The sequence below is a fragment of the Thunnus maccoyii genome, chromosome 17 (assembly GCF_910596095.1).
Source record: "Thunnus maccoyii chromosome 17, fThuMac1.1, whole genome shotgun sequence".
Lineage (NCBI taxonomy): Eukaryota > Metazoa > Chordata > Actinopteri > Scombriformes > Scombridae > Thunnus > Thunnus maccoyii.
In genome coordinates, this window is record NC_056549.1 from 2,346,865 (window position 1) to 2,374,597 (window position 27,733).

At 40.2% G+C, this 27,733-nt stretch overlaps 1 protein-coding gene across 2 annotated transcripts in view; it reads left to right on the top strand.

The window, feature by feature from the left end:
- Positions 1–27: 27 nt before the first annotated feature.
- The window catches only part of ncoa1 (nuclear receptor coactivator 1), a 54,234-nt gene continuing 26,528 nt past the window's right edge, over positions 28–27,733 (top strand). For both annotated transcript variants that reach the window (XM_042389670.1, XM_042389671.1), the window contains exons 1-2: positions 28–780; positions 15,186–15,442. The gene's annotated coding sequence lies outside the window, so the exon portion shown is untranslated. The remainder of the gene's footprint in view (positions 781–15,185; positions 15,443–27,733) is intronic.

Sequence of the window (27,733 nt, forward strand, 5' to 3'; positions counted from 1 at the left end):
AACAAATAGTTTTTCAACTCTGAAGACATATAGAGGTATACAGTATAAACAGCCTGTAACACAGCACTGAACGACGTGTATTGCACATCTCGTGTTTTTAACCTAAAATAAATGTTTATATCTCTGCGCCGCTCACTAAAAGGAGCAACTTACATGGAAGTATGTCCCTTGGTCTTCTTCACATCAGCAGCCCCCCCCCTCCTCGTGAGCGCGCCTCGACGCTCCGCTCCGCGCGCGCACGAGCAGCCTGTTTGTTTGTGTTGAGATGTTGGAAAATGGCGGAGAGCAGAGACCAAAGCGATAACTCGGGTTTGCAAACGCGAGTGCGCCGTCATTGAAACACAGAAAAGCCCCCCGCCAGCGACCCACGGAGTTACTTTACGGTTTGCCGCCGCCGGTGGGATTAAAGTCGGACACCGGGAGGAAGGTTGTTACGGGACACGGTTTGGATTTAGCCAGCTGGTTAGCTCGCTAAGCTAACCGTGCTAGCAGGCTTGTTTGTCAACAGAAGCGGACGTTAAATCTGCCAGCAGCTAACAAACAACTGCTGGCCGGCTTCCGAGCTCACATACCGGGGGTTTATAACATGACAACCGCGGCTGACCACAAACATAACCAGTCCAGAGTAACACAGGATAAAAAGCCAGACATCTGACCATCCTGCTGCTAACTGGCTTGTTTCACGCACAGCCTGAAGCTGCCGTTTGCGTGAGAATTAATCATCCCGCAACTCGCCCGCAAGTTGATCTTTATTTACAAGCTAAACGGACGACAGAGCAGGTAAGTCAAGCCGAGAATAAAAATGCACGCCAACATGTCATCCTGACGGTTTCACAGGAGGACATGCAGACGGCCTCCAAACATGCCCGACTCACTGTTGGTTTTTCCACATAACGTTTGTACAATTCACTGACACCATCTTCTCCAGCTGAACACACAGCGTGCAGAAAGAAACCCGGCTGTTCTTATTATGTAAGAGAGTCCGAACAGCCACTTTGATTTACCTGAAACTTGCGTCCTAAACGCCAAAACCTGAAAGGACATTTTGACCTCTTTTCATACGTGAAAAAAAAAAGCTTCTGGTCATTTTTGAGTAACATAAACACACTCAGCACATAGTAGTTGTGTGTTGTGGGGAGAAAAAAAAGATGCTCAAATCTACATCAACAGTGTGCACGTAAAGGGAATGTTACCTCTGATTATTATCAGATGAATAAATTGGGCAAAATTCACCTTAATTGACCTCATTCTCTATTTATAGTGGTGGTGTCATATGGTCCTGGCGCTATTTTAGAAGCTTTTAACCCTTTCTGCAAGCATACAGTTCAAGTTTTGGCTTTAAAATGTAGATAGAAAATCTCAGCACAAAGCATATATTGCCTGTCAGCGAATGAGTGATGTTATCTTCATAAGTCTACAAGGTATAAAATCAACTGGATGTGTTTTTACAAACAGACACCTGCGTGTTAAAACTTTGATTTGCACAGATTTGCAAAGCACCGTACTGCTGACTGACAGTGAGATCTAAATGAGTTTGATAATTGTACCTTCCAAGACAAATTCTCCGACATAATAACATCATTTCTGTAGAGTGATGATCGTTTACATTTCCTTGTATAAGACAAATATTCCCATGAAGTTTAAATGCCCTTGTTACTGATGATTGATTGCTATCCAAACATTTAAATCCCAGTGAGCAGCCTTGAATGAAATAGAATTATGACCTATTTAATGTTTTACTCTGAACAACGTTATTGGAAATAAAAAATCATTATTATGTGCTGCAGTAGTTTGGTGATAGTGGCCATTTTAGCGTCAGTGTAACTTTGAAACGTGACCTTTTGTGTGCCAAAGGTGCTGAAAGGCAGCGCGATGAACAGTAGACTTGGAATTTAAAAGGTATGTCTCGGAAATAAAAACAAAACAAACACAAATCACTGATAATGAGGTTGAATTTGCAGGGTTCCCACGGATCCTTAAAGAAGTCTTTTAATAAGATTTTCCGAATTTAAGGTCATAAAATGTCTTAAAAAGTCTTTTTTTTTTTTTTAAATTATGGTAGGTCTTAAATTTTTAGGTGATGCCTAGTTGCGTGAGAAATATCTCCCCACAGGATTCACTCATTTAAATATCGTCTCACTTCCAGTCCAGCTTCTTTCTCTTTCTCTTTCTGGTAATGTTTGGAATCGGTTCTCCACAGGCCGCCTGCTCTCACAAAGGTAACAGGATTAAACAAGTACACACAAAACAGTACAGATGATGCTCAGCTAAAGATAGTTAGCCGGGGGGGTGAGAGGGGGGTTCAGAGGAGACACAAAGCCCTCTGTTATTTCTGATAGTTGCTAGAATCTGGATAATAATGTTTGTAGTGTGGAGCCGCAGCGGCGAAATTTTAATTTGGTGACCGCTCTTAGCTGGAGTTTACAGATTTAACGGGCTGTTTAAGTGGATGAAAGGTAGATATACTCTTAACGAGTTTGTGTCTTAATGGGGAGCGTTAACTACAGCCCAGAACCACCAGAACAGCCTTATTGTTTGACACAAACTGTAATTAAAATTGCACTTTTAAATTAAAATGTTGTTTTTTTTAACACATAGTTTTATCTCATGTAAAGAGTAACGGTGGGTTTTGCCGTTAATTTGATGATGTGATTTTACAAAATTATCCAGAAATATGTTGAATTCAAACATGAAGCTCAGCTCTGAGGTGCGTTGGTTTCGCTGTGGGAGAGGTTTTATGTTTTCTCTGTTCAGGTCTTTAAAAAGCAATAAATTTGATTTCACAAAGTGTTCAGAGACCCTGATGAAACCTGTTTTATCTACACCGGAGGAGGAGGAGGAAGAGGAGGAAGGTATTTCAATAGAGCCCATTTTTGACAAGTTGTTTTAGGTGAAAGTTTTGTTGTTTTTTTCCGTGAGTTGCTTCCAGGCTCATGATGCAAGTAAATGCAAAGTAACCTTAACGACAACTGGAGGTATTTGAACTCACACCTAGTTAAGCCAAGTCACTAATTTGTCTCAGAGGGCAGCTTAGTGATGATTACAGTGTTTTTACACAAAAGTAAACTTTTTTTTCCCCTTGTTGTTTAGAAGTAACAGAAATCAATCTTTTAATTCTTTTAATTCTTCTAAGTCATTCTTTATATTAATAACATGAATAATTAATTCTTTAAATTCCTCATGCATGTTGCAGCTGACTCTTCTGTTTTGCTGGAGCGTGCTTGTTGACAGCTGACTTTATCTGTTTGTGTAGTATTGTTGTTGCAGACTTTGTCATGTTCCCAGTGAAAGCATTGTAACCGGGCCTCTCCAGGTTGAGATGTAGCCCAGATAAGAGCTAGCATATAGTTAGTTCAATGAAGGCCTCAGTTAATCAGTTCAAAGTTTGTCACTCTTGCTACCGATCTAGTCTGTGGTTCCTCAGGACAACTTCACCCTACACAACAAAACAAAAACACTCTAATAAGGAACTGGATAGTAGTCTTAGATGTTTTATTGCCTCTTGAAACTTAGAAAACAGCTCAAAAAATACATGTAAACAAATATCAATGATGTGTGATTGTGGAGAAGAGATGACCATGAAATGGATCTTGTCACATTTTGGAAGGATATTGCATGTTTCTTGATAATCTATAATCCTGTGCATTTAATTGTATTGTAAGCAGTGGTGTTGACATTATTAGCTCTACAGGCGAGCTGTAAATCCTACCTAAGGATGAGCCACATTTGAGGCAAATGGTTGGGAGTGGGAGCCCTCCTCCTCCTCCCAGCTAAGCTCTGTCTGTATGGAGAATGAGCAGCCATTTTAGCGCTCAGCACTGCTGCTGCAAGCCTGCCTGCCACTGTCACAACATTCTTCTGCTGGAGCTGTAGTAGTAGTAGGTTTTTCATGCTGTTTGTTTTGAACCTCCGGGACACCTGCAACCGACCTGTGAAAATGTCACCGTGATGCTTTTACTCAGGGTCCTAAATGAACGCCCCAGCAAGCAAACGCTGGTAAAGTGCTGCTGCTGCTGCCTGTGGTGGCAGATGAATCAGTGAGGGTCACCTGCCACACTGGCTGCCAGCTTTTTCAGGACGTCTCAGTGCAGTGTTTCCCCCTAAAGCTGTACAGGCCCAGGCCAAAAAAACTTGCCAAAAATAACACCAAAATGATTCGGAAATCAATAATCATTCATGTGTTAGGGAGCGTCTGTGTGGCGCTGGCACTGGGAAAGTCTTGACATGGACCCCCTTCAAAAAAAAAGCAATTATTTAATTGATGTTATTTACCAGTGTGAGAGTCTCTACGATGTCGTTCACGTTAGTTTCTCTCCGCTGCTCTCAGCTCCTCCGCGCGCGCACACAGCGGAGCAGAGGAGAGACGGGTGAAGACAACATTACCGGAGTTGACGACGGCTACGCTCGTTACGCTACCGCAGGTGCAATAAAAGCTTTTACAAGTAAGAAGCCAACATGAGTCATTTATTAATGTGTTCCACCCAAAAGATGGATCGATGTTGACCCCAAATGTCTGGAAGTGATGCTAGCAGCTAGCATGACTTTGTTCGTAAGAAACAACATGTGTGACTCCTTTTAACTGTTTGTTTGATCAGATTAAAATGTTCTGTAATATTGTAATTAATTGGTTTTGCTCCATCGCCTGGAAAAGCCTGAATCATCTTGCACCTTAGTTTTTGTCATCTCTTATACCTTCCACTCATCTTTCAGCATTTTGAACATTTCGTCTTATTCTATGTTAATATAATAATTCCATCTTTAGATTAATTCAGTCCGTGTTCACTATGTTCTGATGTTTTATAGGATAGAAAACTGTCAGCAGATTCATTGATGGTGAAAATAATGACTAGTTGGCAGCTGTAATCTGAGGCGCTGGATTGCACCGGAGGCAAAAAGTGAAGCTAGGTGTGAAGACAAAAGGCGGCGCTTCGTCGAACGGACCAATCACACGGTCGGAATAGCACAGATGGAATTGCACAACGTAGGATGCAGTGTTAATGAAAACAAAGTTGTGTGGCATACGTTGTTCTACCACTTGGGTGTGCCAAAGTTGGACACTTTTTTTTACATTTTTGACATAGTGGTTTTACTGTGGTAGAAATAAAACATTACAATTTCACATGTTGTGACACATGTTGTCTGACCTTAAACTTTGCACCTGCTTGCTGCTGTACACACTCATATCAAAGAAAAACATTAAATAGACTCCACGCTGTCTGCCTGACATACCTGCATGTATGGATATGTTGTAGAAATATGTGTTTTAGTGCTTAAATCTCATCAACCCGCAGCTTGTGTTTGTTTATTTAAGGGATACAAAGAAAAAAATTATCGTTTTTTTTGACCCGGATTTCCTTCAGTGGAGGTGTGATGTCTACATTTGTGGTCTGGTTTGCAGGTTTACACAGTCCTGGCAGATCAGTTTTATCACAAAGCAGAGCACGTAGATAAAACATTGTGTTTTTTTTGTTTCAGATAATCTTTGATATTATGCAACGGGACGTGCAGGAGCTCTCGTTTCTTGCAAAGCTGAAACAGATCGACTACTTGGTGTAAGCCCGCGTAGCGCAGGCTGCTGTTTGCTGCGGTTTGTCCCTGGACTCTGAGTCAGTGCGAGGCAGCAGCAGCAGCAGCGGCGGCGGCAGCGCAGCACACATACATACACGCGTACTGTCTTCAGCTGCTGCGAGCGAGCAGAATGCGGGGAAGAAGAGAAGAGCGGCGCTGCTCCGACTCCTCGCTGCCTTCCTGCTGTCAGAGCAATGGCCTACATTCTGGTCTGGAAAAAAAAAAAAAAAAAAAAAAGCTTGTGCAGCAGACTGTGAGAATTTGTGAGGATTGGGAGGAAATGGAGGGAAGGAGAAAGGTAAAGGCTGAGACTGAGAGAAACAGAGACGGCGTACAGGTAGAAACTGATAGGGTAAGCGAGAAAACAGAGCAAGAAGAAGAAGAAGAAGAAGTGGTTGTGTCGGTGTTGTGAGTGAGTTAACAGTCAATCCTTTGTGGCCCAAATTTTTTTTTTATGATCAAGGCCAGGCCACAATAAGAAGAGTCACATAATGGTTTTTTACTCTCCTGTGTGGATTTGAGTAGGTGTTTTTGATGAAAAATGTGTTTGCCAGAATGAAAAGCAGTAGGAAAAAAAACTTTGCTCACAGGTACATTATCCTTTGCAGATGTGACTTGGATGTGCGCTCGTGCCCCCGGGGGACAGTGTTGAATGAATTACAGGAAGTTTAACAGTTTAACCGTTGTGGGTATCTCACCTTAGATGTGAAGTGAACAGTGTGTAATGAACATATGGCGGTGCAAACACCTTTTGTGAAGTGGAGCATAAAGGTGTCTATGTGCCTGGGTTTTAAATGGGTGGGCGGAGAGAAAGAGAGAGAGAGACTTCGGAAGTTTCACTGAGGTGTTGCTGTGCCTGCTTGAAGTTTGTCTTGAATATTTGTTATTTCGGCTGCCCTTAAGAATGCTGTAACTTGGCATCGCGTTCTCTTTTTCTTTGTTTTTGTGGTATTGCTTTTATTACTGAATCCGTGAAGCAGATGAATGGCTCTAGGGCTCCAGTATTTGAAATTGAATTTGGCATGTTCTCAAAAGCTGTTGCATACGGCGTCGGGTGCAAATGAAACGCCAGTGTGTTTACTGTGACTGGAGGCCTGTCACTTCCATGTCAGAGGGTGGAGTTCTGCAAGTCTTTTTTTTTTTAAATATTTGGACTGTGATGAGTCAGGCCCACCGTCAGATACTTGTAAGATTACTTGTACTTCTTAGCTTGATAAGAAAGATTACTTGTACTTCTTTCTTATCATGGCTACTTGAAAGGTTCTCTTCAGGCTCTGCATGATAAATCAGGCCAATACATGATTATATTCATCCTTCCCCATTTACCTGAACGGTTCTTAGAATACAGTAAGCTGTAATTACCTTTCACAGTCCTTGAGTTTGAAGCTGTACAGTATGGAAACAGTCTCGGTAGAACGTTGTGCATTCAAGGAGCTGGAACTGACTAACCTTGATTAAGCCATAACAATTAGTCCATCCAGTTAGGTTGAAATAATATAAAAGGTAAACAGGAAACACATGCCCAAGTCTCACACATAAAAAATCACAACTAATCACATCACTGCAGCCAAGGGCAGGTGACTGCAAAAGTTTTGACAAGTTCTGACTGGAGACCTGCTGAGACTTTGGCAATTTAAGCCAAATTCAGGCGTTGTTTTTAGAAGCAATTAGTCTCAATCCTGTTTAATAAGATGCCAGATTCACTTCTGTGCCCCCAGGAAGTGTGCCGGGCTCAGACTGAAGCCAATTGGCTGTGTTTGGAATCGCATACTAACATACTGCCTACTACACAGTATGTACTGCATACTGCATACTGAATGAATGATTAGGTATGCCCACACCAGCGGACTGTTCATAATTAAGTATACTCAAGCAAGACAGTCATGTGACTGCATCACGTGACTATCTATGCAAATGTTGCAGCAACTTTCCAAAGAGTAAGTTTATTTGGATAAACTGACCACATGTCAGGAATCTAAATGGTAACTTTCTTGCTGAAAAAATATTAAAACTTAATAAAGTGACAAATTAACGATTTTACAGTGAAAATTACAACAGCTTAATCTCTGCCATTGCTGCCGGTTGGTGCAAAATGCATTCTGGGATACTTGGTTTCACCCGATTGGTGGTGTCACTTCATAAATCACTCAGTCATTTGTAGGGCTGGTCCTGCTGTTACGGTCCAGCCAGACAGAGTGTATTGCAAACAACATTTGAATGGAATTGTATTAATATATTGTTTTATATGCAGTTGTGTGGAAGAAGCATTGTGTTGCTTATTAACTGTGTAATGCACACATAGTTTCATACATTTTACTAATGCATGAAACTAATGATTAATCTGTTTATTGTTATTATTATTATTATTATTATTATTATTATATACTATTGATTATTTTCTTGATTAATCGATTAGTTTTTTGGTCCATAACATGTCAGAAAATGGTGAAAACTGTTTCCTAAAGCCCTGTTGACATCCTCAAATGTCTTGTTTTGTCCGGAGCAACAACCCAAAGATATTCAGTTTACTGTCATAGAGGACTAAATATTCACATTTGGGAAGCTGGAATCAGAGAATTTGGCAAATTTCTCTCTAAAAAAAGGACTCAAATCAATTAATCAAAAAAGTCAAAAAATCAAAATAGTTGTCGATTAATTTAATAGTTGGCAACTAATCGTTGCAGCTCTTGTATGGACCCTGGTCACAGTTTACCTGGTGTAGAAGCAACTTAATGAGTATTTAAAGGTGCATTATGTAAGATTTGGCCACCTGCTCCAAACAAATAGGGGGCAGCATATCAACAGCTCCAAAAAGTGAAACAATATGCTCACTGATGAAGCAAGCTCTATGTCCTGAAGTGATCCTAATTCAGAACAGGATTAGAATTGATTTATATTTTAAATATAACTAAATATTGTTTCCAGAGCAGCGACAGTAATGTTTACAACAGCAAAGTCACTATATAAACTCAATAATATCTCACTGGAAACAAAAATAACATGTCGATAAAATAAATCATATTTCTGACATGAAAATACCGAGTGGAGTTTAGAAAGAATGAAGAACAGACATCAGTCAGTATCAGTCCTTCCTCCTCCTCCTCTTCCTCTGCAGCTGCTGTGATTCACTGCTGCAGGTACTGCTGGTAGAGGGAGGGGCTGGTTTGGGGCCTGTAGCAAAGTTTACAAGAATTTGCCAAATTGTAAGATATGTGGCAAACTAAGATAAACAGTTAGGCTACATACAGATGGCTTTTGTTTTAGCTTGTTCATAACAATTCACTATTAGCCTAACACTGTGTAAAATATAGCGGCAGTGGATGGGAGACTGCGGGCAAAGCAGATGAAAATATCACTTTCCGACATGTTTATGCTTGTTGAACAGGTGGTTTTATAAAATATTTATTTGCTTTTTACTCACGAAAGGTTTTATTGCACTTGCAGTAACAAGCGTAGAAGTCGTCAATTCGAATAAAACTTTATCTTTCACTTCAGCTGGTTCACTGTCTCCACTGTGGCTTCTCTGCTCTGCTGTCTGCTCTCTGTGCGTGTGTGTGTGTGTGTGTGTGTCAGCTGACCCCTGCCCTCGGTCAAACACCGACACAGGGAGCAGAGGAGAGGACAGAGAGCAGAGGCTGCACCAGTTCCCATTCACTCACCACTAGCTCCAGTCAGCTGCTTGAAGCAGACAAAGCGCGCATTATTATTTGCATTCGTCGTGATTATTATGTACAATGTGAAATTTCAGCTGTGGCATTCATCATTTATTCCCAGTGACCACATACTGGGAATCTTCATCCTCTCATGTTGGACTGAGGGCAGACTAGACGCTACAGTGACTCACTATCACCGCTGAGGTACAAAGTGGTATTACGAGACAGGACGCTAGCTGGTTAGCATGCTAACTTCAGTAGATATCCATGCAACATAATACACAGTCTTTGACATAATGTCAAAACTGTTATTTCTTCACATTCTGTTTCAAAATTTAACTAAAATTTTAATGTTTTAAACTAAATTTCTGGCCAAATCTTACATAGAGCACCTTTAACGTGACAAAGGGTATGATCTGGTAGATAAAGTGCATTGCAGTGTAATGTAGCAGCAGTAACAGTTATACCACCTTTACCTTTATGCCTTTAAATATTTATGTCATGCCTGAATCTGGAGTGTATAAAAATGATCAGTACTGTGTTTGTTTTCTCTCTTGTGTCTTTAGTTTTATTTGAGTTAATACTCTTTATTTTACGTGAGTCAGTGGTCTAGAGCAGCTCACCTTCCCCTCCTGGTTTTCATCGTCCCATTCATTGTGAAATACAGGCCAGCGGTGTGGTTGTCACCTCGGGTCGGCCTGCCAGAAACAACTTTTTTGCCGCACTTGACAAGTAAATATGTGTAAAGGAAGAACAGGTTTGGTGACAAGGCTATTGATGACTGCAGTGAGACGCGTCAACACAAAGAGTATCATTCATCATCATTGACAACATGCAAGGAAACACCTCACTGTGTGAAATCAGGTTACGGAAAGATACTGTGTTTACATGTGCAATGCTTTTATTACTCTAAACATCCAGTTTATATGCAGCTGGTGACCTCAATTTGACCTTGATTTTAAATGTATTATAAATTAATATATATCTGAGCATTTTAATGTATTGTGTGCATTAGTTTGATTTTTATATATGATCTATATTTCAACTGTTCAGCTTAATTGACACTTGAAATGACTGTTTTAGTTTCAGTGTTGATAAAGCCACAAGAGGCTGTCAGCTGTTCTAATACCACTGTAAACCACGACCTTGCGGGGCTTATTGCTTTTTATAAAACTCTTACTGCATATACCTGGCAAAGTTTCATAAAATAAACACACGGCAACGAAAAAATGCAATAATTTATTGATAACAAATAATCAGTCTTCCGCCAAGCAATGTAGTTCTTCAGCGACATTTAGCAGAACGGCTGCCAAGCAACACACAGACGCAGTGGAAAGCATGTAGCGGTTAAAACCCTGCACGTAGGCCAACATAACTGCTGGAACCATAGGGTTCACCTTTCCTGTTTTTCACAGTGACATAAAACTGACGGAGAGCCTGCTTTAGCTCCGTTTTGGTGATTGTTTTTAAAAATCAGTCGCCAGATCTTTCTCAGCACACATCGTGGGTTTAACGGCCTCGGCTTCGTCTCTTGACTTCTTCAGCTCTTCAGTGTCTCTCCTTTCTTTTTTTTTTTTATCTTCCTCCTCTATCCTGTCCATCTTTTCCCACCACTCATCCACACTCAGTTAATCAAAATTCACACCAAAACCTGACATTTTGAAACAACTTGTACAAATGAGTAATTGAGAAAACACAGCAGGTGTCTTTTGTTGTTGAAGTTCCTTCTCATTCACACAGCGAATGACATCATCAGCTGTCTTTAAGAAACTTCAGACTGGTGACTGATGGAGGTGAAAAAGTGTGAGTCAGTCATGGGGTTTGTCATACAGGAGGTGAGGGTTATGACATCTGGCGTTAAGATAAACAGGATGTAACATCCTTGAACCTAATTGAATGAATTTGGCGTCTATCAGATTTTAAGCACCCTCAAAACATTTAGGGCTGCTACTAACGATTGATTTCTATACCTATTACTCTGCCAGATAAATTGTTTTGTCTATAACATGTCAAATTATAGAGAAAAATGTCCTTTATAGTTTCCAAATCCCAAGGTGACCTTCTAAATTCAAAGATATTCTCTTACCTATCATATATGACATTTCAGAAGCTGAAATGTTTAACTGAAACAATGTTCTGACGATTGACTCATCAGTTATGAACTAATCTTTTTAACTCTAATCAAATAACATTCAAACAACAAATTCAAAGGAAATGATAGTGTATAACTTACAGTTAGTAAGTGAATGAACAGAGAAATGATCCCAGTCAGCAAAGTTTACAGCTTCTAAACTGGAAAAGTGAAGAAAGTGCTGGTATCTAATGGATCCTCTGTATCAGCCGATACCTTCTAATGAGGTATCAGGAAAAAGTCTGATCGTTGCATCCTTCCAAGACTTGCTGAGTTGACTTACTGTAACGCCCAGTATTCATGTTCCAGCTAAAGGAAAGTCATCCAGAAACCTCGTCCCTGGTGGACAGATGAGTAAGGTTTTGTTTTTCAGATGAACTGTGCTGTGTGGAAGTGTCAGTGCCATGTTTACTCAAACAAATGTTTAAAAGATAAGGCAGGTTCCACTGAGTGAGCTGTGAAAAGGAAACCTACCGTCACCCGTTCTGAGACGCTGTAATTAATTGACCTGCTCTGCTGTAATTAGCTGAACAGTGAGAGTCGGTATGATCGAGTGCCGTCACCTGAACAAGACATTGGAAGAGGATAAACATGTCATTAGCAACCAGTTTAGTGAGATGATTAGAATTATTATTTATGTCTGGCCTCAAGTTGTACATTTAGACAGAATAATTTTTGTTTAACATTTGTTTAGTTGCTTCCTTCTGGCACATGACAGCTACAGGTTATGTTAACAGTGACACATCTGTTAAAATCATACACTGTCAATAAAAACATGTCAGTACATGTCGAATGCAAATATTGTCCCCCCCCCCCCAAGGTTTTACTAAAATATCTTAACTATTGCCAGAAAACATGCGACCAAAGCAAATTACCACTGTAACCATTGCTCTCTATCTCATTGTGTTTTAAACAATGTTGAGCATCTTTAATCATGCGTGACAGTGTCTGCTCATATGAATATATTGATCCAAAGATTATCAGCAAATCAAATGTAGTGTTCTTCCAGAATCCTCCCATATAGATGCTAAACATGTGAATGTGAAGGTTCCTTGATACTCCACCAGCTCTCCTTTATGTACTTGCCGTTCATATAATGGGCAAAGAGATGATCTTCTTAAATTATAGTGGTGTTTATAGGCTGGTCTTGCTCCAATATGTTTAGAAATCATCAATCAACAAGTGATCAGTCCAGTTTTCATGACTGTTGGGATCATTGTTACATAATAAGATGTGCTACCAGAACTACTCATGACTGTACCTTCTTCAATACAAAATGCGCTACGAGACGATAATTAAAAAAACACCAGACCTCCGGATTTCGACTCTCTCGTTGACCTTCTTCTAGCTGATAACATGTGCTTGTATAAGCCGGTTGACCTTTCCACATCTGCACTATTTGTCACGTAGTCCTTGTACTTATGTACAAGCATCGATAGACGAGGCATAAAGGCTGTCACACCGTTCCAAAACACATCGGCGTTGCTCAGACCGCTCAAGCTGAGACGGTGGCCGGACCCAACCTGGTGAATCACAGACTCAATTCATACGTCTCGTCTTTAAAAAAAAATACTATGGTTGAATACACTTGCATTGTTTGTTAGGTTTTATTTACGGTACATGGACACAGGCAGGTTGTCAAATGTTTCACCTTCTTGCTCTTGGCTTGTTTATGTTCATATTCCAGCACGTGAACTAATGCTTGTATAAGATCCTCTTAATACTGTATATCTGAGCCTTCAGACCTTCAGGTTGCTCATTTGCAGAAGTATTGTTGAAGATAAGGACTGGATAAAACAATTCTCCGATTAACTGGGATTCTTAACTTGTGAAAAAGAGGTAGTGGTGTGCTCGAGGACTGTCTCGATCATATAAAACTAAAAGAAAAATGCAGGTGCTCTTGAAGATAAGGGTCATCACATAGAAGGAAAAAACAAACTACAGGCACTCATGCGTGGAGCAGGAACGGAAAAACTCTGGGATTAAGTTAAAAAGCCTTTATTCAACATGGCTACTTACAATTTCAAAAAAAAAACGACCTGTTTTGACCATAAAAGTCTTCATCAGGGTGCAGTAAGTACAGTAATTGGGATTCTTATTTGAATGATTCATAATCGATCTGTGAAATCCTGAAATCAATCTTTGGACCTTTACTCTGTAAACAGGTGTAAATATTACGTGTCTGCAGTATTTACTTGTAAATGGTTCTGTTAGGGCTTCATAATGTATAAAAAAAGTCTACTTTTATGGGAATCAAGTTATTACAACATGGACAAAAAGGTTATTTTAAGTTTAAAAGTAATGTAGAAGATAGCTGACCATAATAGCTGCCTTGAGTTCCCAATGAACAGTTACAGTCTACGTACGCGCCACAGTTTACAGGACTGTTGTATCTCGTAGCGGATATACAGATCCCATCTACCAGACGGTCAGACTGGTCTGAGCTCTCTGTCTTTGTGATATTCCCTCTTAATATGAGATGTTGAGCTGTGGGAGTAGTATTTATCTGATGTAACTGAACTGAAATGAATCAATCTTGGACTTGAGTTGAATTTGGAGACGAGAAGTGATATCCAGGCCAATAAAAGATGAAGATGAGGTGGGAGTAACAGTAGAAATCCACTATGAGGCTGGACAAGGTCTTCATTCCCAGTTTCAGAATACACATGTTGGTCGGGTCTTGTCTTTTCATTGTGCTGTGAGAAAGTCGGAGCTCAACTTTTTGTTAGTGCGCCTCCACATCTGGAGTGAGTCCCGTTCTTAACAAAACATGAAATTTGTGAAGGGATGGCTGATCAATTTGTGTCACTGTGACCAGTGAATTTTCAGCAGTCGATACCACTAGTACCTGAAATGTCAGTGTGACTGCTACCTGAGTGTTTCTGAGAGTTTTACCTGGTAGTTTCAGTTTAGTAACTGACCACAATGGAAGTAAGAACCAAGTAAAGTTAAGGTTTGGTTTGTGAGTAGGTCTTTCTCTCTATTGTTTAGCTTTTTATTTGTCTCTCTGTCTTTCTGTTACTCTGAAACTAAATTCCCATCTGTAATTTTGACCAGATACCAGTTGTGTGTTGTGAAGGGATTCTTGAACAAGTCTGGGTACCTGCTATCCTCCACTGACCAGCCTTCATAAAGCTTTTAACTGGCAAGGTTTTTGATAATCTCACAACCAGAGGCGATAGCGCAGCAGTGGTGCACTTGCTGCACCATTTTTTTTTTAGAAAGGGAAACCACTTTTAATGTACAATATCAGTACACTTCCTTCTGCCTCGTCAGTGTGTGTTTGGTCGCTGACTGACTCAGCACCGCTCTACATTTTCTTTTCTTGGGAAAACAAAAGTAACACGCAGATATCTCAGGCTGCACCATTTACTGACAGACTTCCTGATGCACATGTCGCACAGGTTTAGCATTTTCTAACAGACTCCTTTAGCCTGAGGTAAGTTACAGGTTTGTCTTTGGGATACTTGTTGTTGAACTCATGGTCTTAATTGAAAAGATCACATCACTGTAATTGTTCTGTCTTTTCTTTTTCATGTTTGATGTTACAATCCTGACTTCTAGACGATGGCTGTAGAAAGTAAAGGAGATAATTAGATGATCTCCATTAAAACAATTTGATATTAATTTATTTCCACATCTCTTAAACGGTTTGGTGCTGGATGGGAGTTTAGAGGAACCCAGTGTTCTCTAAATCAGAAAGGAGTGTCTCAGTGTTTTGATAGCATGTGCTGGTTATATAGTGTAATCAACATGGGCATATTTTGAACGTCAGCGTAAGAACATGTTGTATCTCAAACTGATGTCGTTCTGTTTTCTCTTCTTCCTCCCAGTCAGAGGCCAACAGGCTTCTCTATGCACCTGGGATGGTGCCATGTGACAGAGCGGCCGTGGAGCCATAACCCCACCACCACCGCTCGATCATCTCAACTCTAAGCTGTTCGCCCACCACTGATCTCACCTCCCCCTCCCTCCCCCCCTCCCTCCCCGCACCCCGGTCTCCCTTCTCTTCCCTTCTATCTTTGCTCTGAGCCCTGGACAAGGCCCACCACAGCCACCACATGACTCACCCGCTGGAGCCCTAGATCAAGTAGGTACAGTATGACTGGTCGTGGTTGTGTGTGTTCTGCTCCAGCGCTGCAGTATGTCTCATTTTAAGCCACAGGTGTTGTGTGTTTTGTGTCCATCTAACTGTGTTCATTATGTCCGTTATCATGCTTATTTCCCTTATTGACTCAAATACATGTTTTATTCATCGCTTTAGTGTGTAAACTCAACTTCTAACTAAGGCTGCAGGCCGTGTTTGTATCTGGATGTCAGTGGCAGAGGTGGACAGAGGTCAATATTTAATATTCATAGAAGTGAAGCAAGACACAGGAGCTGGTTATTATACTGTATTGAGCTGAAAATGAGCCACGGACTGAGTGTACGCTAGAGCTGTAACCATTAGTTAATTAATCGCCAACTATTTTGATAATCAAGAAATCAGTAGGAGTCATTTTTTTAAGAGAGAAATGTTCTCTGATTGCAGCTCCTCACATGTGAATGTTTATCTGGTTTATTTAGTTCACTATGACCATAAACTGAATATCTGTCTTTGGGAAACACTGATGGAGATTTTTCACCATTTTCTGAAATTTTATGGACCAAACAAATAATGAAAATAATCATCAGTTGCAGCTCTAATGTACACACACGCACCTGGATGGGTTTCATACTTGTTTCATAGTTAGTGCAAGACTGTAAAGTGCATCTGCAACCATACGCTGGCTTTCTATAGAGATTAGAAGAGTTCAGTCACTTTTCCACTTTTTACTGTGTTATGCTCTTAATTTGAAATTTTATTTTTTATGTAAGTGAGAAAGCAAGTGTGAGAATCCAAAGTGGCATCATACTTGAGATGTCAGTGTAACTGTTCAGGTTTATTTATTCTGAGGGTGTGAGCGGAGTGTGTGCTTTGTAGTTGAAGAACTTGTTTTATTGGCTTTTTGAGATCTACAGTGAAGTAGTTAATAAAACTGTGAACACTCATCAATCCTCATGATACAGAAACTAGTCTGTAAGAAACAGAATGATATAACTGGGCTGGATTAGAAAGTCTCCAGCCAGACTAGAGCCTGTCAGTTAGTTCAGGTCAAATTAGTAGTTTAGAGAGAGAGAGACACAAGAAAGATAAACGCTCTCTCTCTCGCAGGCCTTTTCTGCGTTATCCCCCCCCCCCCCGTGTTCTGAGACCTGGGCTCTGGGCCCCCAGACGGGATGTATGACTGTGAACATCCCAGCATGTCTGACGAGGGCCTCCCGTAGCGTTTCACCGGTTGAAACGAGGACACACACACACATACACACTGCACACTCCCACTCCAAATTACACAGAGACCAATGGAGTTCAATAAATGATGAATATTCGTGTGGAATTATCAGTCTGGCAGTGAACGTGTTTGAGGTTGAAAACGATCTGTGAAAAAAAAAACGGGGTGAGCGATGACACACACACACACACACACACACACACACACACACACACACACACACACACACAGCTGAAACAGATGATGTAATACACTCATTTCTTTTTTTCATTATTTCTCATTTTACTTATGTAATTAGAGATATATATTTTGTCTCTGTCTGTGTATGGACCCAGAGACACATATGAAATGATTTTAAAGTCTCTCCTGCTAGATAACAGTATGGTCTGCGCGGGCAGCGGTCCACTGCAGATGGCTGTTACACTATGTATTCTATACACTATAAAGGAGTCTGGCAAACTGTAGTAGTGTCTGCGGAGCTGTGTGTGCAGTCCAAGGTTATTTCTTACTCTTGGTAAACATCCTGGATCAGGGTGAACACAGATGGTGGGGAAACAATGGAGTGGAACTTTACAGGGTATTTAGTTAAGAAGCGGGGACTCTTAAAGGAGCACACCAGTGTTTCTGCACATTTATAACAAATCACGTAGACAGAAACCAGCACCGCTTTCCAGAACATACCACTCATTCCACTGTATGGAAATCCATCACCATAAAGACAATGATTAGTTGATCAACACTAGTCTAAATGACTAACCAGTTAATTAGAAGATTAATAATTGATAACAGATAATTAACTGTTAGTTGCCAAAGTCACATTGTTCTCCATTAATACACAACACAGACCTGTTGAATAATGTAGATGTAGAGCAAATAATAATAATAAATAATATAATAAAAGCAGTTGTGAGTGATTAGTTGTAAATATGATGTCAGATTAATTAAGAAAGAGAGACATTTCATGCATAATAACTGCATTTAAAGTGCTTTTTAAAGTATTCCACGGCAGGCCTGGTGGTTATTTAACACAGTAGTTGTCTTAATGATACAGCAGCAGCCGTCAGTAGCGTTACACATCAGATCTTTAGAGCGGCGGTCTGCCTACATCTGCAAGCAGCACTGAAGGATTTTGTTGTAGAAATTGTGTCAGCAGCAGTGCAAACTCATGCACACGATGATTCAGAGGGAGAGAAAACTTTGTCATCCATTACAAAGCGATGTAAATGTGTCTTTGATGTAGTTCCACACAGTTGCACATGTATATTTGAGAAATGTGGATGCCCCCCCACCCCACCCACCCTCCGGCAAAATGCATACACTGTCTGTTGTGTGAGAAAGGATGCTAAAGCACCCGAATGAACTCTGAAGTTAAAACATGCGTTGTATTTGTTTGTCTTGTAAGCGTCTGGCCTCTCAAAAAGGAAACCCTCTTTATGTGCTATTTGAATAATTTGGTCCGGATAAATTATGCATGTAGACGGGCTAATGTTTTGTTTTGGAAAGTAGTCATTGCATCAGTCTCTATAATGAGCCAAAATTAAATCACAGTTACGTCATAAAAATGTGTTTCAATGTCAGACCGCTGCCAAAATGACCTGCAGTCATTTTTGTGAGAAGCAATATCACAAATAATTAATAATAGGATGATTTAGTTAATAGTTTTAGACTTCGGTGACACAAGCAGGTAGGCAGATGCCTTCCTGTAGTAGTTTATCAATAGTAGAGTAATGGCAGAATCAGTTAGTTCATTGATTGAATTATGCGTAAACTGACCTTAACCCTGACCTCATGTGGAAGCCACATGTACACAGCAGCTGCTATTTAGCTTCCCGTAGCAGAAACAAATCTCTGTTTTACGTGTCTTTAACAGCAGGATGTGAGTGCTGCCACAATAAAAACTATTAACTTTATAATCTGTGATGATTTACCACTGACATACCAAAAAAAAAAAAAAAAAAAAACTCTCACCAGGTCCCCCCATGTGTTAACATTCTCTGTGTCACATACAACACGTGTGAATATAATCCAGGAGTCAGTGGGTGCACCGTAGCCCTGTTTGACTGAGGCTGTATACATTCTCTGGTCATGTCCTATATTCCAGAGGGTGGGCCTTAGCAACAGTGACTGAGCAGCTTCTCATGGGCTGTACCAACTCGCTCAAACACAGAGGGGTGGCCACGCTGTGTGCATGGGCCATATGATCCATGTGGGGAGGGGGGGGGGATCTCATGTTAGACAATAACTGTTTTACTGTTGTTGGAAGTCGTTCATATGAAGAAGATTAAATGGTCAGCTAGTGAGTATTATGTCTTTTTGTTGTTGTTATCTTTACTTATCCAGTGAGTGCTCCACACTCACTTACCATGACATATATTGGGGATATTATTGGGTTTTTTTAGTGACATGTTTGAGACTGATTAACTCTGTGAGGAAGCCAAACTGGTCGTACAGTGTTAAATGTACATCCAGACCAGAAAGTGAAGCTATAGGAACCATCCAGGAACTCCAGGAACTCTTTTCCTCACAGCTTCACATTCCTCCCAGGATGCTCAACAAGATATATGTTCTCCCAAGAAGCTTCAATCATTAAACAGGACCTATTGAAAGCTTGTATATTAGGAGTATTGATAAGCATAATGAATGTGTGCCCTTTCCTCCCTTTACCTCTACATCCTTTACTCCCCGCTCTCTACCTGGTGGTCTCTTCCTCACTCCCCCCCCCCCCCCCCCCCCACAGCCCCTGCAAGCCATACATTGCGCTGTTGAGTGTGTGTGTGTATGTGTGTGTGTGTGTGTGTGTGTGTGTGTGAAGTGATCAGTATAGCGTGTGGAATGAGAGACCGAAGGAGGAGAGAGAGAGAGAGAGAGAGAGAGAGAGCGAGCGAGAGAGCTTTGAGAGAAAAGGACAAACCCAAAGATATTGAGACGGGCAGGCGGTTGTAATGGAGAGCCTGTGGAGGCATCGGACTATATTTCTCAGTGGTCTGGCTCTGCTGAGCTGTCGCTGCTGCTGCTGCTTTTTCTTCTTCCTCTTTGGTGACTGAAGGCTCGATCCTCTGCCGTACGTCACGTCAGAGAGAGAGAGAGAGAGGCAGAGAGAGAGAGAGAGAGGGGTGTGAGGTCAGAAGGTGCAGGAGGCTGCTGACCTGGTCTACAGGTGTGTAGATTAGACTTTTTTTTTTTCCTCCATCTGCATTTTTTTTTTTTCCTCCGTTCTGTTTTTTCTTTAGTGCAAGGCTGGTATGTGTGTGAAAGTGTGACCGAGGCTGTGTGTTCACACTGCAGCTGTTCTAATTATGATTGTTTCAGTCACATGTAAAACAGGATCTGGTGTTTTTTTTTTTTTTAATCAGTGCAAACTGTGAATGCCGTTACCTCGTTTAAGGGTTACATACTAAGTATGCTCAATCAAAATGTTATCAGTTAAAGCCAGCAGTTTCATTCTGAGACTTTACATGCAGCTTACACATGTTTCAGTGAGGGAGAGGGTGCAAAATAGATAGTTTATAAGGCTACAGTAGAGACTATACATGCAGGCTGTATGTAAAGGTGAACGCTCTGTTGGCTTTGCTGTGTTCAGATTTTGTGAATATGGATGTAGAAAGTTCATAATTTTATGTGTTTGGATGAAAAACAGGACGAGCAGATGGTGGAAATGGATCATTTGAACAGTTAAATTTCTGAGGACAGAACTATTTTTATATATTTAATCATAAGTTGGTAATAGTCAGTGGATTCAGATTTGTATGACTGATTGTGCATATGTAAAAGTTCACACTTAACTCAGTGTAAACTGTGTGATAACAGCTTATTAATATCTCCTCTGCAAAGCACATTTGTTTATTTAGATTCACATTAGCTACTGTATTTTAATGGTAGCTACTCTTCCTGAGGTCCTCATAAATTGTTTACAATACTTCAGGAACAAGTACACAACATCCATAACATCCAGTAAGACTCAACAATACTGTACATAACAAAACATCCCTGAACAATATCACTAAGATGTGAAGTAATTACATATCCTGTCCATTCAATACAATTTAATTTGTGTTTAGACAATACCCAAGAAGACAATTCATTTAAAAAACAGGTTGTTTGACTGATCAGACTGTAATGAAAGGTCCATATTTAAGAACGAACTGCAACGAAAGTCACCACACCCTTCATTAGTGAGACTTTTTTCATATTTAGTACGCCTGCCTTCATATTTGATGACAGATTGGATCCTCCTGGTCATGGATGATACCAGTTCTGCCCAAATCTGCTGAGAGATGTTCTGTCGTCCTTCACACATGGTTCTTTTCAGCTGCTCTTTGCTGGAGGGGTTTTGTTGCTCTACCTTCCTCTTTAAAATACTCTAAAGGTGTTCTGTTGGATTCAGGTCAGGGACATATTTCCTCTCCTGCCAACCTTCCTGAGACTAGGAGTATTTGGGTTTTACAACCTTGCTTTCATAGTGCCATCTATAAATGTCATCTCTACACCTTTTGCACTGCTGCAGCCCCGTATCAGCACGCTCCCGCCTCCATGTTTCACGGTCGGCACCATGCAGTCACCATCTGATCCATTTATTTTGGTTTCATCTGAACAAAGAACATGCTGCTAATATTCATCTTCAGGCTTCTTTTCATGTTTAAGTTCAGTTTAATCTTGCAGCAGTTTTGTGCTGTTTTAGTGAGCAATGGTTTTCTTGTTGGACGTGGTCCGTAGAGGTTGACTTCCTGCAGTGTCCTTCACACTGTGTGAGGAGTCACTGAAACACCAGTTTCCACAGATAATCCTTGTGCCAAGTCAGAAGCACTTGCCCGTCTCTTTTTCAATGCAAGGCTGCGTAAATAGCGAATCGTGTGTGCCGTCATTTTCAGAGGACGGCCGCCGCACCTTCTGTTATTGGTAGTTTGGGTCTTCCTGCAGCTGTGTTTTGGCTTCTGTTCAGCAGCCGACTGATGATCTTGTACCCTCTCCCGTAGGGGTGTAATGGTTCTGTTTGCTCCCTGACCCAAACAATTACTGTCAAAATAGTGGAACAATCTACGAACTCTGACGTATGGAACAATAATGCTAGCACTTTTATTGGCAGTGCACCACTTAGCTGTAGCATACGTGTAGCCTGCTCATGGATGTATGTTCGCTGACTTAGCCAAGTTACCTTGGTTACGCTGGTTACCCTGGTTACCCATGCTCATGTAGTGTTGCTGCCGTCATTGTTCTCCGTATTTAAACAATATTGCGTCTCCCCGTCCCCCTCCCCTCTCTGTGACGGTCATCTTTTCACTCCGCCCTCGAGTGAAGTTGTTCCAAACAACTATAAACACATTTGATTTCCGATGTCATAAGAACCAGTTCTGAGCGACCATAAATCATCATTAAACAGCTGTCAGCAGGTGTCATGACTCCTTGCAGGAAATAGGAGGATACATTTCACTTTCTTTTTTTTCTGCTCTACCGAAAACGTACCGAACCGCGACCCTGAAACTATGTAATGTTACACCCCTACTCTCCCGTCGTTATGAAGTCTAATAATCTGGTTTCTTACTTGTTCAGGCAGTTCCTCACCATGTGGAGCCATGTTGCATTAGACACAACCCAGGCCAAAAGTGAGAAAGTTGTGTTCACAGGTTATAACCTTGCTCAGGCAATTAGTCTTAACTGGAAGTCACAGTTGTAATCATTTTTGTAGTCAGTTTCGGTTAATTTTGCTTTTGACAGACAGACACCCATTAAACAATAACTAACCGGTTCATTTTTAATTAAAGTTGTGATGTAGCTTTCATTTGTAAGAGCTGTCCAGCTGTTGATGGTCAGAGCTAGCTTGACTTTTAGCTTCTTCTCCCCAAAGTTTTTTCCAGTGTGTTTAGTCACAGTAACATACTCGGGCTTGAGGTACGGATATAAATAATAATACGAATATAAGGCCACCGTGATTATAAGACGACCCCCCCCTTTTCCAACAGCTGTTTTTGGAAAAATGAGGTTACTTTTTGAATATAACTTACATGTTAGTATAGTTACATACCCACACACTCTCCTACCAGGCTCTTGGAAGTGGTCAAAAAGTGGTATTTGGCAGCTTGACATATTCCATTTCTGCAGTAGAGACGTTGACGCTTTGGACTCGTTTTCACTCGTCATGAATTTATTTCCTCCGTGGCAGAAAAACATGTTACACTTCAGAAACTCCTGCAGGTTGAATTAGACTAACAAAACACTTTTAGTGCTGACTGACTCTAACACGCTCACTATAAACAGACTGTAAGACACCCGCTAGCCTAGCAACATTAATGCTACAAACAACCCATAATGCAACACTCTGTATAGAAGTTGGTTTTACACCGGTACTTTATCCATTCAAAAAGAATATCTGATGTTGTGAACATGTAATTGCCGTTATTAACCTATAGACTGACGTGCGTAACTAGTCAAAAATATTTTTGGTGGTTAACCAGTTAACAGTTGTACTTTAAGGCCTGTACTTGGATTTAGTCTAGCTAACCTCATTTTTAAATTATAAGTAAGATCAAATAGCCTACACTTCACCCTAAAAATACTACAAGTGTCATAAGATGACACAATTTTGTATCATATAACATTTTAATGATATTGTAAAGGAATTTACTCACTTTTGTTATATAGATAGATAGAATTTGTGAAATATTGGCCATTTTTTGGAAACTATGACTGATGACGCTAAAAAGTTTTATTTAGGGATAGTGGTCAGGTGAAGCCATTTATTTGCGTGTGCCCTTTTTAAATTATAATGATAACTGACATCACCCAAATGGCCCTGATCAAAAGTTTACATACCCTTGCACGTTTGGCCTGATAATATACACACAGGTCGACACACACAGGTTGAAATGGCTATGAAGGGTAAGTTTCCACACCTGTGATTTGTTTGATTGTAATTAGTGTCTGTGTATAAATAGTCAATGAGTTTCTTGCCCTGCACATTCCATCCAGGGCTGCTCTGACTTTACTGGATACTGAGTTATGGGGAAAGCAAAAGAACTGTCAAAGGACCTGCGAGGAAACGTAGTTGAACTTTATAAATCAGGAAAAGGATATAAAAAGGTATCCAAAGATTCGAAAATGCCAATCAGTAGTGTTGAAGCTCTGATGAAGTGGATACCAAACCACGGACAGGTAGAACAACAAAGATTTCAGCCACAACTGTTGCAAAGAAAAACCCACATGCAACTTTCAGCTGGAATACAGGCTTCTCTGCAAAAAAATGTGGCGTGGCTGTTTCAAGATGCACAATAAGGCGATACTTGAACAAAAAATGGGCTGCACGGTCATGTTGCCAGAAAAAAAGCCGTTACTGCGCCAACGCCACAAAACAGCCCACTTACAATATGCCAAACAGCACCTAGACGAGCCTCAAAACTTCCTGGAACAAAGTCATTAGGAGTGATGAGTCCAAAATTGAACTTAATGGTCACAACCGTAAACAGTGTCTTACAAATTCTGCCAGGGTATGTAAACTTATGAGCACAGCTGTGTGTGTGTATATATATATATATATATATGTTAACATGATGACTTAAAGCCTATCAAGTCCATAAAATAGCTTAATATGACCACATCTTAGTGGATCCAGTTACAAAACCTGCAGTGGAACTTCTCTCTAACATGCATTAAATGTTCATCCTGACCTGATGTAGACACGTCCAACCTGTAAAACACTGCTAACAAGCAGAGTTCCTCCTGCAGGATGACTGTGTACAGCAGAGATCAGAGCTGCTGCCACGCTGCCCTCTGTATGTTGATGGGACAGCTACATAATGAAAAAAATCATCTTCATTACATGTTGAAAAGCCTCTGTGCCTCTTTATCAAACCACCTCACCCCCCCCCCATATTCTCCCTCAAAGCCAAAACTGAGCTTCATAACTTTACAGCTTCTACATGATGCTTTTTTTTTTTTTTTTTTTTTTTTTACTTTATTGTCAGAACTTCCTAACAAGGTTTCACAGTAAAATCATACCTTTGCTTTTAGATTTAGCATTTATATTTATTTGCTGTGAAGCAGCTGAAGTGTTGTGACGGTATCAACATTAGTTTATAAAGTGAGTGAAGAAGAACAGAACACAGCAAGATTTTAAACTTCTTACCTGACAATAATCCTTTATGTATTGAATTCATAATAAAATTACATAGGCATCAGCTTATCTCATTAAATATATCATGAAACAGTGCGTTCATGTCACTTAAATGGAAACAAATCAAACCTTTGGCCTTCTGCTTTACTTTAGTCTTTAGGCTCGACAAGACAGTTTGCAGTCACAGTTCTGGAGACTGATTCCAGATACTAAACAAGACATGATGCAGCAGTATGTGCCTCGGTTGTGGGATCATGGTGGCACAATGGCTGTTAATTGACTATTAATTAACTATTAATGAAACAGTTTAGTTGTGCTGCAGTGCAAAAAAAAAAGGAAAACAACCTGCTTCTGCTTCTTGCAAGGAGTCACGACACCTGCTGACAGCTGTTTTATGATGATTTATGGTCTATATATGTATATAAAGTAGTGTAAACTAGCTAACTGTATATAAGGTAGTGTAAACTAGCTCCACCTCCAGCAGCTACAACAGTAACATGCTGCTCTAACACTGATGCTTCACTATTAATAATCTAATGATGTCATATATAATAATATATCAATCAGAGGGACCAAACCACTACTTTTACTGCAATACTTTAACTACATCAAGCTCATAATACTTATGTACTTTTACTGCAATACTTTAACTACATCAAGCTCATAATACTTATGTACTTTTACTGCAATACTTTAACTACATCAAGCTCATAATACTTATGTACTTTTACTGCAATACTTTAACTACATCAAGCTCATAATACTTATGTACTTTTACTGCAGTACCTTTCAAAAACATTTTTCTCTATAAAGAACTGTTTTGTGACCTGTTTGTTTAAAGCTTGAATTAAGTCTCTAGCTGAAAGTATGTGGAAGTAGTTGAATTTCAAAATAAAGTAAGTTTTAGAGGATTTGAATGTTTCATTTTTATTTATTTTTTTTGGAAAAATGCTTAATGTTTTAAGTTAGAAAAAAAAGTTGAATACAAGCATAAATGTCCTTAAAGAGCTGAACATTTTGATGATTGATTGAGTGATGATTGTCAATAATATAGTTAACAGTTGGTTTAAATAGAAATAGTTGCAAAAATGGAGAAAATCATAGAAAAGGTTTTGCAAGGAAAAGCAAAACAAGTGTTGCATCACTGTAGATGCAGCACAACAACATCTTAATCAACATTTTTACTAGAAAACATTCTGTCACACATTAAATAGAAGAATAAATCACTTCCCTTTAATAAAGTTTATACATTTAGAGGTTTTTCATATTTTATATTCCAACCTTGGATACTGTAGCGATACAATAACATGACGTTACTGCAGTAGATATAGAGGGAACCTGCTGACTCCACTTGCATCCATGTGTCAGACTAGATGATGAACTTTTTAAGTGCAATAAGTTCAATACAGTTGATGAGGTTCATCCAGTCATGTGTGTTTTTGATATTGCTGTTTATAAGTAACTATTACATTGTTTGTCTGCGGCTGCAGAGCTGGCTAACGAGGAGGGTAATGATGGAGCCTTAATCATCAGCACTTTCCATGTTGTTCATGAAACATAATCACAACAGAGGAGGGGAAACAGGAAAGCCCAGAAATACCATGATGATGGTTGTTGATGACGGCTTGTTGTGCTGATCAATCACACACACACACACACACACACACACACACACACACACACACACACACACTCCAGCTTTCCCCTCGCCGCTATGCTCTGTAGAGAAATAATAGATTTCCCAGTCATGTAATTGATTGTTAGAGCATGTCCAGTCTCTAAATAAGATAATGTGTATAGTTGCTTGTTACATCATCAGATATAACTACTGTATCTTTCGCTCTCTTTCAGTCATGTTGACTTATCGCCAGAAATACACAGAAATAACTTCAATAAAAGAATGTTAATATGACGGGCAGGTCATTTTATAACTGTTATCACTTCACATAAACATGTTTACACTCAGCAAGGTAAAAGAAAGATGGTTAAGATGACCCTTCACCTTTTCCAACACCTGTTTTATGGAAAAAAAAAATACTTTTTGAAGATGCAAAACACTCGTCCTGTCAGGAAAGTTGCCCTGAGAAAATATTAACGCAAGGAGAAGAAAGTCCTCGTCCCCGGAGCTTTTTCTCTCGTAAAAAGTGAAATACCTTTATACCATTAAAGCAGAACGGAAATTCCACATTTATGTAGCTTTTCTATCATCCACATAGTCACACTCTCTCCTGTCAGGCTGTCGAAAGAGGTCAAAATTATTTTCTTCAGCAGTTTTCACACTGTCTGTCTGTTTTGAGCTCCTCATAACGTGTGACAGCAGTGGTTCGTAGCTGCCAGACAGGAGATCCGGGACTCCGGTCTAGTTTCTGCAGTGAAGACGTTGGGAAAACGCTTCGGATTCATGGATTTATCCCCTCCGTAGCAGGAAAACTCCTTCAGGTTAAACTGAGCTAACCGAACACTTTAAAGTGCTGACTAACACTAGAAGACTCACAATAGACAGACTTGAATCCAATCACTAGTGTAGCAACATCAAGGCTACAACAACAAGCCTTAACGCAGAGCGGCGTGTAGGAGACGGCGTGTAGGAGACGGCGTGACAGCGGTTCTCTCTCTATACAAGAAGGATCCTGTGAACTCGTAATTGTCTGGTCTGCAGATAAAAGACGACCTCCACCCTTTTAATGTAATTTCCAGAACGCCATATCGGCAATCAATACCCGCTTCTATTCAAGGTTTAACTGAAGTATTGTTGCATTTTCTAACTGTTGTACTGCAGCTACATGCAGACATCGGTTTAATCAACATTTTAATAATTATTGCTTTATTTTGCAGACTCAACGTAGCTCCCAGCTGAACACAGCAGCTGCACAAAAGGCTTCACACACATAAACCATAGAGAGAGAGCATGTTTTAATAAATCAGTTGTGTCGGTCAATTAATAGGACTTCAGCTGTTTCTATGC